This window comes from Fukomys damarensis, unplaced genomic scaffold, assembly GCF_012274545.1.
Source record: "Fukomys damarensis isolate Sample0158 unplaced genomic scaffold, DMR_v1.0_HiC HiC_scaffold_15, whole genome shotgun sequence".
NCBI lineage: Eukaryota > Metazoa > Chordata > Mammalia > Rodentia > Bathyergidae > Fukomys > Fukomys damarensis.
In genome coordinates this window covers 17241001-17256306 of record NW_022900927.1, presented here as the reverse complement: position 1 = coordinate 17256306, position 15306 = coordinate 17241001, and the positions used below count along the sequence as shown (strand labels likewise).

Genomic DNA, 15306 nt, shown 5'->3' with positions numbered 1-15306 from the left:
GTCCTGGCTCACTGGGCACCAGACAGCATGGTGCCCCAGGAGGTACAGTGACCTGACAGGGTCCCGGAGATGCCAGGGTGCCTTTATCACATGTGGGCTAAGAATGTAAGTGCACAAACACCAGACAGAGGGACATAGGGCTGAGGGTGTGGAGCTCCCACCCTGGGCCAATGTAGACCTGGGTTTAATGGCATGGAACTTGCTGGGGCTTTCTCACAATATAAGTTGAGAGTCAGAATCTCCCCTGCCCGAGGAAGTGCCTGGTTTGCTCCTGAATCCAAAGATGCCCTTGATATATCCAGGGAGGCCACTCTTGGTCTCTGCTCCAACTTGTCCTCAAGGGGTGGGAAGGCCATGCAGTTGAGGACCAGGTCAAAGAACAAAGACTTGCAAGGAATGGGCTGGAACTCTGGCAGGAAGTGCATGAGGTTGGCTTGCTTGGTGACAAGGGAAGGGTTCAGGTAGAAAGTCTCAAACTGTTCAACCAGAGGCTTATTGTCCTTCACTTGGGAGGAAGTCTCTGTTTGATGGGCGTCATTTGTATCCAGGAGGGTGGCAGCCTGCGGGGAGTACTTCTCTGACCGAACTAGGGTGATGAGCTCTTGCAAGTCAGGAAAGTCCTTCAGGCTGTTCTTGAAGGCTCCTGAGTGCAAATTTACTTCTTTTGCATACTTCAGTACTGTGTCCTACAGGACAAGGGCTTCACTCCACTTCCTCACCAACACATAGGACTGAGCAATGAAAAAGCACCTGTAAGCCTTGAACGCCAGGGTCTGGAGACCTATCTCCTTTGAGAAGGTTCTGTCCTCCTCTAAGCCAGGAAGCAGCAGTAATCCCACCAGACTGTAGAATGGTGTCGTAGAGCCAGATCAGGTCCTGGGGCCGGGAGAGCACTTGCTGTCATTTTCCGGCTGCTGCTGCAGCAGAGCCTTCTGCAAACCATTAGCTGTGTTCTCATTTCCCTTGATTGCTGTTGACAGCTTGATGTAGGTCAGATGGCTGCACAGGTATTGAAGATTAGCTGCCTTCCCTGACTCCCCTTCAGGAGTGTAATCTCTCTGCTTCTGAGCTGGCTTGAGCTCCTCCGGAACAGCCTGGATGGCATCCAGACACTCCCCGAGCATGGATTCAAACAGATGCTCCTTGGTTTCTTCGCTTTCAGCCTGGGCAATGGCTGCTTCCTTATCAGCCAGCCCTAGGAGGAAGATCCTCACTTTGTCGATCTTTGCTGGCACCGATCTCTCTCTCTACTCCACTTCATCCATGATGGCTGCCTGCCTGGCTCGAGTCTGAGTGATCAACGCCTCCAGCTTTTTGGCCAGGAGATCCTCAGCACCCCAGACCTCATTCTCACCTGCCTGAGCTCACTGATGGCTGACTGGTTCCCAATATTATATTCACGTTAGCGGCTGTGGTGCGAGATCTCTTCCACACGCTGCCGAGACAGCACAGCCCGCTCCTCTGTGAAAGCAATGGCAGGCTGGGGATTTACCTCAGTGGTTCCGCCACCTACCTTTCAAAAGCAAGGACCCCAGTTCTATCCCCGGTACCATTCCTGAGTGGTAAGCTGGTCTGCCTGAACTTCTGACATGGTCTTGGCATCCACATGATTGCTCTCACACGAGTGTTCCAATTCCTCTGCGTGCTTCACCGCTTTGCGAAGGCGAGATAGCAGGTGAAACCGTTTTCCACGTTCAGCGCAGGCTTCCCCTTTGAGTTGCGTGGCATAGCTCCAGGCTCTTTTGGCATCCATCAGAACCAAAGGCAAATATCTATCATCATTCAAAGGATCTTCAGTTACTTTTTTCCCTGTGAATCTGTGTCTGTTCCCCACTTGAAGGTGAGTGCTTTCCGAAGACGTTTCTGTCTGCGGGAATAGTAACCCCTGTACCTCTGAAAATCATGTTGAAAACCATGGTGCTGCTGGGATTCCTTTATAATCTGAAGAATCCCCAAATTCTTTGTTTGCCTTCAGCCGGCTGAAGGACATTCATTTTCTTTGTTTTCTTCTCCTCCGCCACCACATCCACTGCCTCCGCTGCTACTGCCACCCCTGCTACCGATGCCTCCACCTGCCACCTGCCACCCCCTAGAACCTGCTTCTCTGCAGCCATCTTTCCCCTACACTGAGAACAGGGTGGGAGAGAGGACCGTGAGATATTTAAAATTGTGGTTTGGGGCCGGGGATTTAGCTCAGTGGTTCTGCTTCCTGCCTTGCAAGCACAAGGTCCCGAGTTCAATCCCCGGTACCAAAAAATAAATAAATAAATAAAATAATAACAATAATAATAATAATAAAATTGTGGTTTGTTTCCCTTAACAGTATGATCTCAATGTGCATCCATGTTCCTACAAATGACTTGAGTTTATTTGTATTTGTATTTTATTTTTTTGGTATCAGGGATCAAACTCAGGACCTTGCAATTGCAAGGGAGGTGCGATGCCACTGAGCTAAATCCCTGGCCCTCGAGTTTATTCTTTGTAGCAGAGTAGTGGTTCATTGTGCAAATACCACATTTTCTTTCCATTCATCTGTTGATAGATATATGGGGTTTTTGTTGTTGTTGTTGTCTTGTTTTTGAGACAGGGTCTTGCTGTATAGTTCAGGCTGACCCTGAATCCACTATGTAGCCCAGGCTGGCCTTGAACTCACCGCAGTCCTCCTGCCTCTACCTCCTGAGTCTGGGATCACAGGCATTCGCTACTATGCCTGGCTTTGTTGATAGACTTAAAGGCCACTCCCAAGAATTAGCACTTATGAGTTGTGCTGCTGTACACAAGGATAAGCATGTATCCCTGTAATATCACATCTCTAACTCTGTCAGAAAGATAACGAGTTGAGTTTCTATTTTTAGTTTTTTGAGGCATCGGCACACTAATTTCTATAGTGGTTATACTAGTTTATGTTCTCACCACCAATGAGCAGTGTTCCTCTTTCCCCACATCCTCTCCAGCATTTGTTATTGGTTAATTTCTTGTTGGTGGCCATTCTTTCTGGAGTAAGACAGAATCTCAGTGTTGTATTTTTGTTTTTGTTTTTGTTTTGAGACAGGGTCTCACTATGTAGTTGAGGCTGACCTGGAACTCACTACGTAGACCAGGCTGGTCTTCAAACTCACAGCGATCCTCCTGCCTCAGCCTCCCAAATGCTAGGATTACAGGTGTGCACCACCATGCCCGGCCATCAAGGTTGTTTTAATTTGCGTTTCTGTAATGGCCAGAAATGGTGAACATTTTCATGTATTTATTGGCCATTTGAACTTCTGAGAAGGGTCTGTTCATTTCAGTTGCCTATATTTTGATTGGGTATTTTATTTGTGGGGGAGCCTAATTTGTTGAGTTCTTTACATATTCTAGTTATTAGTCCTCTCAGGAATAGCTGGCAAAATTTTCCTAGTGTCTTTTCAATCTGTCGGTGCTTCCTTTGCTGTGTAGAAAATTTTTAATTTGATATGAACCCATTTGTTGAATCTTGATGTTCTTTCTTATGGAATTTGAGTTCTGTTCAGAAAGTCTTCTCCTATGCCTATATCTTTAAGAGTATTATCAATTTTACCTTCCAGCAGATTATTTCTGTTTTAATATTTCAATCTTTGATCCATTTTTATTTTAATTTAGTGCATGGTGAGAGATGTGGACAGCCAGTTGTCCCAGCACCATTTGTTAAAGAGGCCGTCTTTTCCCAATGTATGTGTTTGGCTCCTGCATCAAAGATCAGATAGCTGAATGTGTCTGGGGTTGTTTCTGCTGCCTCTATGTCTGTTTTCTATCACTGTGGCTTTGTAACATAATTTTAAGTCTGAGATTGTGATGTCTCCTGCTTCGCTCTTATTGTCCAGAATTGCTTTGTTATTCTGCGTCTCTTCTGGATCCATGTTTATTTTAAGACTGTTTTCTCTACTCTGTGAGAAATGTTATAGGTATTTGGACTAGGATTGCATTAAAATATATATATATATGATGTGTGATTCATGGCCATTTTGACAATATTGATTGGTTGGCTCTGTCCATTCCAGTGTAGTAACTTTCCATTTTCTTTTTTTGTTTGTTTTTGAGACAGACTCTTGTCTGAAATTCAGGATGGCCTTGAACTCATTACGGAGCTGGCCTCGCCCTTGTGGCAATCCTCCTGCCTTAGCTTCCCGAGTTCTGAGATTACAGGTGTGAACCGCCACACCTGGTTTTGGCTAACTTTCTGAGTCCTACATTGAGCAGAAGTAGTGATAGTGGACATCCTTCTGTTTCTGATTTTAGAGGAGCTTTCAGTTTTTCACCCTTTAACATGATGTTAGCAGTGGTTTTGTCATACATGGCTTGTATCCAATTGAGATAATGACCTTCTTTTTTTTTTTTTTTTTTTTTTGGTCTGGCTCACTCCCTAGTTGGATCTCACTACGTAGTTGAGACTGACCTGGAACTCACTATGTAGCCCAAGCTGGTCTCGAACTCACAGGGACCCTCCTGCCTCAACCTCCCCAGTGCTGGGATTACAGGTGTGTGTCACCACACCAGGCAGAGATAATGACCATCTCTATCTATTTTCCTCAGGTTTTTTAAAAATCATGAATAGATGTTGCATTTAATCTGAGGCTTTTTCCATGTCTACTGAGACCGCATGATTTTTGCACTTCTAGTTCTGACACTGTTCTCACATCAATCGTTTCTGTTGCCTACACTTTTAATAGAATATTTTTAATCTCCTGGATTTGTGTTTGGTACATTTTCAGTAACTCTAATTCCTTACTAACCTGGTCGTTCATGCTTTGTATCGTTTTGCTTAGCTCAGCTAGTTTTCGTAGGACTGATGACCGTTAGGACGACGACTGTTACTCTTGCATCTAAATGTTCACCCGCAGTTTCGTTCCTTCACAGGTGGGACGCTGGCGGGTGACTGGATCACAGGGCCGTGAATCAGTGTGGATTCAACCACTGATGAGTTTATAGCTAATTGAGATTTGAGACACGAAGCCTGGTTAGACGAGGTGGTCACTGGGGTGTGGCCGGGAAGCATCTGTCTCTCCCTCCTCCCTTGATTCCTCTCCGCTTCCTGTTGCCTGCCTTGAGCTGTTTCTCCTCTGCCAGCACATCCTGCCTTGGATCCAGCCAACTATGGACTGAAACCTCCACAAACTGTGAGCTGCAATAACCCTTTCCAACTTTGAGTTGTGGCTGTTGGGTATTGTGTCCCAGCAACGAGAAAGTAAGTAAGATTCTTTTGTGCTTTTTTTCTGCATTTTGCTCCATTTGTCCAGCTTCTCTGTAGTTTTTAGTGTTTCTGTCAGCTCCCTTTCAGCTTGTGGAGACCTACTTCTTTTTTCCTTCGCCAAGTTGTTTTCCAGGTGTCTTCATCCCAGGTCCCAGAGAGTGACTGTATTTCCTTGTTGTTCTCAACGTGGCTTTTTTTTTTTTTTTTTTTTTTTTTTTTTTTTTGTGTTTTCTCTCTTTCGCCCAACACTTACTTACTAGAGAGTGTGTGAAAGTGAGTCACTTTCCTGTTTTTTTTTTTTTTTTTTTTTTTTCCACTTGGGTTTTTTTTTTTTTTTTTTTTTTTTTTTTTGAGACTGGGTTTCTCCATGTAGCCCAGCAATCCTCCTGTCTCAGTCTCTTATACTTGATTTTAGCCAGAAAGGCCAAGACAGGATGTCTCAACCTTCTGCATACTGGGATTACAATTGCGCCACCACACCCAGCTGAAGTTTCTTTCTTAAATGAATCTCTGTGAGAGGAGTTCTGCTTCAGCATGTGGTCATGATTTACCTTTTAGTTTAGAAATTTGTCTGCAAATGTTTCAGGATGGTTGCCTCGGCAGGCACTTGCTCTGTGTCTTCCTTCATTCACTCACATAAGCCCAGCTACTTGGGAGGCTAAGGAAGGAGGATCAAAATTTGAGGCTAGTTTGGGCAACTTGTTAAGAACTTGTCTCAAAATAAAAGAAGGCTGGGAATATTGCTTTGTGGTGGTAGATGCTCTTGGGTTCAACCATAGTCTGAGAAAAAAAAATGGAAAAGAAAAGAAAAATAAAATCAATGGTTGTGACTAAGAGAAATATCAATTGTTGCTGAACATGGTGGTACACACCTGTTAATCTATCACTTGGGAGGTGGCAGCAGGATCATTGTGAGTTTGAGGCCAGCCTGAGCTACATAGCAAGACCCTGTTTCCAAAACAAATAAACAAACAAATAAAAAAAGGAAATATTGACTGATGATGATGAAATAGGGAAAAGAGATGTAACTCCCAAACCTACTAGGTATCCAAAACTCGAGTTTGTGTTCTCTAAAATGGAAGAATAAGGTCAGGGATTTAGCTTAGTGGTTCCTCGCAAGCACAAGGACTGGAGTTCGATCCCCAGAACTGAAAAAAATAAAATAAAATGGAAGAATAAATTCTAGGAACAATGGAGGTTAAGAATACGAAAAATTTATTGAGGAAAAGCAATACTGGAACTCACCCCACTTCTTAAAGATGTTTTATACAGCAAAGCCATGTGGTGAGGCAGGTACAAAGTGGGACAAAACTATAAGACCCAATGGAAGATCACAAGGTGTGCATGAGGTGGAACAGTCACTCATGTAATATCAATTAAATGACAGTCAAATGAGGGAGCAAGTAACATAGCAAGCATACAAGGATTTTCAGTGAGGCTGTAAGTCAGGGATATTTCCTGGAAAGACTGGGTTAAGACCGTGGTCCCCCATCCAGGTGATTGATACCAATTTAGAATATCAATTGCTGCTATTTATCCCCAGGGGAAGCACAAGGGTATAGTAGTCTCTCTCCTTTACAATTCCGGCCTTCAGTGGATGTGTCTTGATTGTCCTCCCTGTTGGCTCCTCCTGGGCTGGCCCTAACTACCTACAAGATATCTGATTAAATTACCTATCTGCAATAATGACAAGGTGATAGGGCTAGAACTGAAAGTCAGCCCTGGAGGTATGGAAGACATTCAGTGTTAGCTGTATTCTTCTTCCTCCCTTTCCAGTAACTAAGTAGGGATTTCCTAGGATAGTTCTTAAACACACTCTGCATTCTGCCTGGGACACACACACACACACACACACACACACGTAGTACATGCATGACTGAAACAATACTCAGCATTTACCAATGCTCACTGCTCTTTTCTGTTATCTTGTTTCTATCTCAGCTTCTAGAAGCAGCATAGAAGAGCTATCTTGGGGTCCAGGAGCATGGCTAGCAGCTGTCTTCTTGGATCTGGGTGTATATCTCAGGACTAAATGTTTGTTGTTCACCCTAAAGCTTTCCAGGCTCTCTTCCTGTGGCCTTGTCCCACTGCTAATTGCCTGCCTGTTGTCTTTTTTTTCTTTTTGGTACTGGGGATCAAACTCAGGACCTTGCACTTGCCAGGCAGGTACTGTGCCACTAAGCTAAGTCCCTAGCCCTGCCTGTTGTTGAGACAGGGTCTTACTAATCTACCCAGGCTTTGAACTCATCATCTTCCTCTCTTAGCCTCCTAAATAGCTAGGATTACAGGTGTGTGCACTGGACCCAGCATCTGCTTTTGGTCTTTGAACTGATGGCCCAGCTGCCCTGAATGTGGACAAGGCATTAAACTGCCTGGGGTGCAGCTCAGCAACATAATGCATGCTTCACATGTGTAAGACTGTTGGGGGAGGAACTGGTAAGTGACACACACAGACGAGGAAGTGGGTAAAACAAAAACATTTACTTTGCTAGCAAAGGGTCTCCCTGTACCAAGGGCTGTGCCATACGACCGACCCTGGGCTGGGTTACAATCTACCTTTTATAGGAATTTTACAATCATGACCTCATTTTAGGTAGTTTGACAAGACAGTCCAGTTCTTTCAGTTCCCATCACAGATGTACAGTCATGGTCACAGGACAGTTTAATTTTATCCCAAATGTAGCATCTTCTTTGTGGTTAGGATGTTTATCTTTATGATTCACCTAGTTAGCTATTCTATTCTATTTATTTATTTTTGGTACCAGGGATCAAAGTTGGGTCCTTGCACTTGAGAGGCAGGCGGCAGAACCACTGAGCTAAATCGCCGGCCCACCTAGTTAGCTATTCTAACCACAAGAGTTGGGGTCAGGGTTAGGAAAGCAGGACTGGTGCCATTCCTTTCACCTTAACTCCTTTATAGCCATATGATTTACAGAAAGTTTAGGGCTTGGGGTATGGTGACTGTTATCTTAGTTTGAATATCTGGTCTTACCCTGGGGATGAAGCTAAGCACCTTCAGCATCTGTTAATCTTATAAAATTTTAAACCGGGGCTATGTGCCTTCAAGCTTTGTAGTTAATGATGAAACCTCTGGTATTGTTGTCCTAAGAAACAAGGAAAGCAAAGCAAATTACAGAAGTGAAAGACAGTGGTTATTCTGTATTTCCTTAACATTTTGTAGGTTTCAGACTATTTACAGAAGTTCTCTTTTATCAAGGCCCTGGGTTCAGTCCCCAAACAACTGCAACACACATAAGAAACCCAAACCAGCCTTTTCCTGGCATTCAAAGCACAGGGGTGTGCATGGGATCACCTTGTCAGAGAGGTAGTTGTTTTGCAAGATGTATGTTGAACCCAGGGCCTCACACATGTTAGCAAGCTTTCCACAGATAAGCTATATCCCTAGCCCCTTTTGTATTTTGAAACTGTCTCTCGAGGCTGCCCGGGCTAGCCTTGCACCCATGATCATCCTCCTGCCTCAGCATTCTGCATGGCTAGGATTACAGTTGTGCACCACCACCCATGGCCTCGTTTTATTTTATTATTTATTTATGTATTTGATCCCGCCTCTGGTTTATTTGTCCAAAGAGCACAGGAGGACACCAGCCCCCTACAGATGGCAGCCCAGGGGTCACACCAGTCCTTCTGTCCTCACATCAGGGAGAGAGAGGCATTTACTGTGGAGCCTTCACAGGGTTTTGAACCCCTTTGGGAGCCTGAGCTGGAGCAGAAGCTGGAGTGGCAGCCTGAGCCTGGGCCTTGGTTGGACCTTGGGCCTTTGGCTGGCAAAACCTCTGACCCTTGGCAATGTGGGCATGGATACAGTGTCCGAGTGTGGGGTGGGCAAGATAGCCAAGTCAGGCCAGCTTGCAGTTCACACCCTTTGGCATTTTGGGCTTGACCTCCTTGGGTTTGACAAGGGCCTTGACAGCCTCAGGGCAAGCACTCCTGGATTTGGTGTTGTTTGCCTGCATTTTCTTTAGGTCCTTCTCTTGGCAAAATGCATATTCCTCAGGAACTTGGGTTCTACCCCTTTCAGAGATCGTATCTTTGCAATCAGGGTTTCTGTGCCATTTTGGGGACTGGTTGTGCATGGTGTGGTTCTTGGATGTGGCCATATCTGTACCGTAATCCACTGTTGCGAAGCACCTGGGACCAGAAGGAAAGGGGGAAAAAAAAGAATTTATTTATTTACTTTTGTTTGTTTGTTTTTTGAGACAGGGCCTTGCCATGTAGTTCAGGCTGGCTCTGAACATACTCTGTAGCCTAGGTTGGCCTCAAACTCATGGCAATCCTCTTGCCTCAGTCTCTCAAGGGCTAGGATTACATGCTTGTTTTATTTTAAACAAGAAAAATTATACTAGGTAAATCCTACATGTTCAAGCAGTTTCAAATTACTTTAGAAACTTTAAAATTCTAAATTCTCCCTCTAGCCAGTGGTGGCAAATGCCTATAATCCCAGTACTTTGGGAGGCTGAGACAGGAAGATCTCAAATTCAAATGCTGTGCCCAGTCCCTCAGCGAGACCCATACCCAAGACATGACATGGTGATAAAGTCCAAACAAGAACTTTATTTTGCCATCTGGGACCCACCCTCCAGTGGAACTGGCCGCAGAGTCAGGTCCCGAGATGAAACTGAGTGCAGCTTTTATAGGAAGAAAAAAAAAAAACCTTTACCCCCCTCCTATTTACCTCAGTGTAAACTTCCTTATCTAAGCCAGAATAGCATGAAATGTTTCAGCTAGGGAGTGGGTCTTCCCACAGGAAAACTCCAGAGTTCAGATAGGGATCAGATAGTACATCTGGCAGGTGAGCCTCCTAAACCCTTCCTGCTAGGTCAGTTTTATGGTAGCCACAAGCACGCTTTGTGGTCTCCAAAGGGCAGTAGGTGGGTTTTTCCCAGAAGGAAAATCTTGAGGTTGCACAGAGGACAAGCTAAGCCACCAAAAGGTGGGCTTTAAACAAAATGGAGTCTCTTATGTCAACCCGGGTTTCTCACAAAGGCAGCCTGTGCAACTCAGTGACCTAGAGAGACCTTATCTCAAAATTAAAGAAGTCTGGAAATTTAGCTCAGTGGCACCTCCCCCCTGCCTTGCAAGTGCAGGGTCCTGATTTTTATCTCTGGTACCCCCACAAAAAAAAACTAAAGAAAGAAAAAATAAAAAACAAGCTACATCGTGTAAAGGTACAAGAATCCAATGATGAATGTAACTGTATTGTACACCTAAAATGTACCAATAAACCTAATGGAAAAAAAAATTAAGGAAAGAGCTGAGGATGTATCTCAGACCAATAGCCCTCTGTTGGACTCTGGTTCTACAAAAAAAGAATTTCTCCCTCTGCTCTTTTGAGACATAACATTTTAAAAACGTTTTGTCAGCTTTATAACCCGGGAATGTATTTTTGCTTCACTTTGTTTTTTTGTTTTTTCAGACAAGGTCCATCTGTGTAGGTCATCCTGGCCTTGAACTCACTCTATAGTCTAGGTTGGTCTCAAACTCGCGTTGATCCCTCTTCCTCAGCCTCCCAAGTGCTGGGATTACAGGCATGCAGGGTTTACAAATTTATATTAAAAGGGTAGGGTAGGTTCTGTATTGCAGCCTCAGGGACCTCTCAGACCCTGCCTTGTTACCGTCCCCCTTTCTTCTGATTAAGCAGGGGCGCCCCTGACTGTGGGGTTGGAGGCCAGCCTGGACAGCACAGAGACTCTGTCTCCTGAGGAAACAAAACAAAACGAATCTTGGGATCGCCTCTTTGTGGGTTTTTTGTTTTGTTTCATTTTGTTGCAGGACTGAGAACCAAGTGCTCTACTGGGGAGCGCTGTGCCCTTGGAACCATTTCTGTTTGTAATGAGTAAGAGGTCTGGAATTTGTATGTCTCAGTTTGTGTGGGAGGGTAGGACCCTTGCTTCAAATGCTTTAAATTACAGAACTATTTATTCTCTGTCATAAAAAGAAGTATGGGAAATTTCTTTTTCCTTTTTAAACAAAAGGAATTAATTTCTGGCAGTTCTGAGCCCAGGGTGCCGCAAGGTTAGGCTGGGGGGTGGGGCTCGGCCTCTTCAGGAGCCCACTGAGGGATGGGGCCTTACTTCTTTGGGCTGTCAGTTCTCTTGCCCTAGATGAAAGAATTCAGTCAAGACACTGCAGGCTTTGCAGGAGTAGGATAGCTAAGTAGATTTTATTGTAAAACAAAATGAGGAGGGAGTTGCTTCTGAGGAGAAGGCCCTGGTCTGGGGATCTGGCGTAATTATGATGCTTATCACCACTTCTCTTTGAAGTCACCTAGGAATTACAAAGCATCTCCCCATCCTTTTTGGAGGGTCAGTATTTCCTTGGGGGCTTTATTCCTGGAAGAAACTTACCAAAGATGGGTTTTTTAATTTAAACCAGGTCCCAGCCGGAGGCAGGAGGGTCTTTAAAGAATACTTCTCGTTCTGACCTCCTTGGGCTGTGGACCACAGCAGCCAGGAACACTGTGTGCCTTGTCCTGGGGTTAGAGGGACAGGCGACCGGGTGTGGGACAGAATGTGCACCATGTGTAACCTTGATGTCCTTGTGCTCTGTGCGGGTCACTTTGGGTCTGAGACCTAACAGATGATTATAAATGTGTTATACAGCAAAATCTATCTCTACTTAACTGACAACGCTTGCTATTTTGGGACCCCCCCCCACTTGTCCCTCAGGCCTACTAAAGTCTGTCTGCCTGCCTAACAATATAATGTGACCCTAAAAGTGAAGGGAAGAAAGGTGTGATTGCTCATGCCGGTAATTCCAGCATTCTGGGGGCTGAGACAGGAAAATCACAATATCCAGCCCAGCCTGGGCAACTTAATGAGACCCTATCTCAAAATAAAAATTAAAAAAAAGGCTAAGGATGTACTTTAGTATGAAAGTCCTGGGTTCAATCCCCAGTACCACAAAAAAGAAAAAAAAATCTGTCATTATTCTGTAACACACCAGCATAGATGACCCTGTGATCTCCCTTGTAGCTAAAAGGATCAAACTTATAGAAGCAGAGGGGAGGAAGGGGCTGGTGGAACCTGGACAGCAGAGGGGGGTGCAGCTCAGGGTCAGAAGGTCTGAGGTTTCCTGTTGCATAGTGTGGTGATAATAGTCTGTGGTGATTTCAAAATTGCTAAGAGTAACTTTCAAATGTTCTGGCTACCAAAATGTAAATAAAATGAGGAGGCAAACTAACCTGATTCCATCCTTCTATGTGCTTCCTTAGTTTAGAACAGGGCCTCGCGGGAGTCGAAGCAGGCAGCAAGAAATGTCTTCAGGGGCCTCTTAGCCTCTGTCCTATCTAAGTGGTTCATTGAAAGAACAAAGTGAGAGGGAAAATCACCTTCCAGACAGGTAGGGGCAGGAGTGGTCCTAGTGGTCACCCATACCTGGCTTGTTACTGTGCTTGTCACATCTCTGGACCGACTTGTCCAGCTGCTTCCTGTTACCTCTTGACCACAGGCCTCTCTTCTCTGACCAGGGCCTGGTCATCTAGACCACAGACCTTAGGCCTGGGCCCTCCTTAGCTTACTGCTACCTTCTGTCTAACTTGTCTGTTTATAATAACAAAACACCACAAACCGGGGTTCTTGAAGAAAACCAAGAATATTCTCGCTCAGTTGTGGACATCTGAGTGTAGGCAGGGCCGTACTCTTTCTGCAGGTATGGAAAGATCTGTTCCTCACGTTCTGCTTTGGCTTCTGTGCTACATGAGCCTTCAGCTGCCTCAACCGGGGTGCCTGGCTGGCTGGACACTTCACATGGCACACGGTGTTCTCCCTACCTGGGACTGACTGCCTCTTACCTGCTTCCTTCAAGGCCAGAAGTCAGCCTGGTCAGATCCTCCCACCGGAACTGCCTTGCTTACTTGCATCATGGTTACGTCTGCCAAGACTGTCACACAAGCAGGCTCTGGGATTAGGACATCAAAATACCTTCGGTGGGGATGTAATGCCACCCACAAAACATAGTTTTTGGAATGAAAGAGTGTTCTTGCATTTCACCTGTTAAACACACTGTCCTATGTTTCTAACATCAACATGAGATTTTTCTAGGTGGACATTGGCTGGCAGTGTCGAGATACACCCATGTTTCGTGTAGATTGGGTGTGAGTACCAGGAGGTGTTTGGAGGGTGAGGGGTTATCTGCAGGACACTTAGGGCCATGAGTGATCCTACTATGTGGGTTGTACACTGGGTTTGGTAAGGAAGAAACTTTCAGAAAGAAACCAAGGTGCTAGGTGTGGGGTGCATGCCTCTGACCCCAGATACTCTGGAGGCTGAAGCAGGAGGAGCACAACTTCAAAGCCAGCCTGGGCAACTTGGTGAGATCCTCTCTCAAAATAAAAGGGCCATGGATGGAGCTTAGTGATAGAGCTCAGCTACATGCCTAGCACCACAGAAGCAAAAGCAGCCATAGTGCGAATCAAAGTCGAAATATGGACTAGGCGTAGGACTATGCAGCTGGGTCACGGGGCGCCTGCCTGGAATGGGTGAGTCCTTGGGTTTCAATGCAGCACAACAGGCCAAAAAAAAAAGGGCAACATCTCAATAAACAAAGAGTTGGATTTTTATCTAGGCTGCTGTACCAGGGAGTCTGCCCCAGATCAATCAGAGAGCTCAGCAGTTGCCTGGGCTGCGGGCTTATATAGGCAGGAAAAGACCAAAGCAGTGGGGGATGCTGCAAGCAGAAGCCTCAGCTGAACAGGAAATATTTTTCTTTGTGGTGAGCTAGCTTCAGGGGAACAGATGGTTTCCGTATTAGTTTGTCTCTTGTGACAAAGAATGGTGAGATCCTGTCTCTGCGTGTGACCTCTGCCCTGAGGAGCATGAGGTGCTGACAGAGGGGGCAGCAGTCTCCTCCAGGTGCTGTGGGGAAGGACCGTCCTGAGGGAGCCGTTTTCCTACAGTTCAAAAGGACCGAGGACCCGTGCTGCCAGCACCACCTCTGAGGCCTAGGCTGAGACTGGTTTTCCACTCTCCTGCACGGCCTCCATACGATGCTAGAGGTTTTAGCTAGAGCGATTGGGTAAGAGAAAGAAATAGGTAGCGAATAAAGAGAAAGGGAGGAAGCGAAATTATTGCTGCTTGCACATGTGATTCTATACAAAAAGAATCCCAAAAACTTTACCAAAAGATTATTAGAACCGATATGAATTCAGTAAAGTTGCAAGATACAAAATCCACATACCAGAATCAATAGTGTGTGTGTGTGTGTGTGTGTGTGTGTGTGTGGTATGTTATTGGGGATTGAACCCAGAGCTTTCACCAATGAGCTGCATCTCCAGCCCTTTTTATTTATTTATTTACTTATCAGTGCCCAGGGGGGAGGGGAGCTTGAACCTTGGACCTTGTGCTTTCGAGGCAGGCTGGGTATTGCTGAGCTGAATCCATGGGCCCCCACCCCTTTTTAAATTTTGAGACAGGGCCTCATTTAATTGCTTAGTTGCTCAGGCTGGGTTTGAGCTTGCAGTTCTCCTGCCTCAGCCTCCATGAAAATTGGGATTACAGGCATGTGCAACCGTTGCCAGGCATGGTGGTACGTGCCTATAATCCCTGCACTCATGAGGCTGAGGTGGGAAGATTACCATGAAATTGAGGCCAGCCTGGGCTATATAGTAAGTTCAAGGCTAGCTGGAAAAATGTAGTAAGACCTTATGTCAAAAAAACGAAACAACAAGAAATACCCACCAAAAAACCCATAGACACACACAAAAACAAGTGTGTGCCATTATTATAGACAGATAAGTTATATAGAAATATTACAGGCATGGGCCGGGGATTTAGCTCAGTGGTGCTGCTGCCTGCCTCACAAGCACAAGGACCCGAGTTCGATCCCTGATACCAAAAAAAAAAACAAAAAACAAAAAAAAAACCTATATATATCTCTCTATATCAGATAGGGCTGGGTCCTTGAGAGAGTCATGACAAAGGTGAAACACAATGCAACTGCAGCCAGAGATGCAGCGACTAAAAACTAGGCCTCAAAAAAAAAAAAAAAAGAAAAAGAAAAAGAAAAAAACCAGGCCTCAAGATATAGACAAGCTGACCAGACCTGAAAACTTTCTCAAAGAACAAACGCTGGGCCTAATGAAA

The 15306-nt window shown here is 45.2% G+C and overlaps 2 pseudogenes; both read right to left on the bottom strand.

Moving 5' to 3' along the window:
• Positions 1-213: 213 nt before the first annotated feature.
• Positions 214-2114, bottom strand: LOC104865202 (annotated as a pseudogene).
• A 6766-nt stretch (positions 2115-8880) lies between these two features.
• Positions 8881-9324, bottom strand: LOC104865201 (annotated as a pseudogene).
• Positions 9325-15306: the final 5982 nt, after the last annotated feature.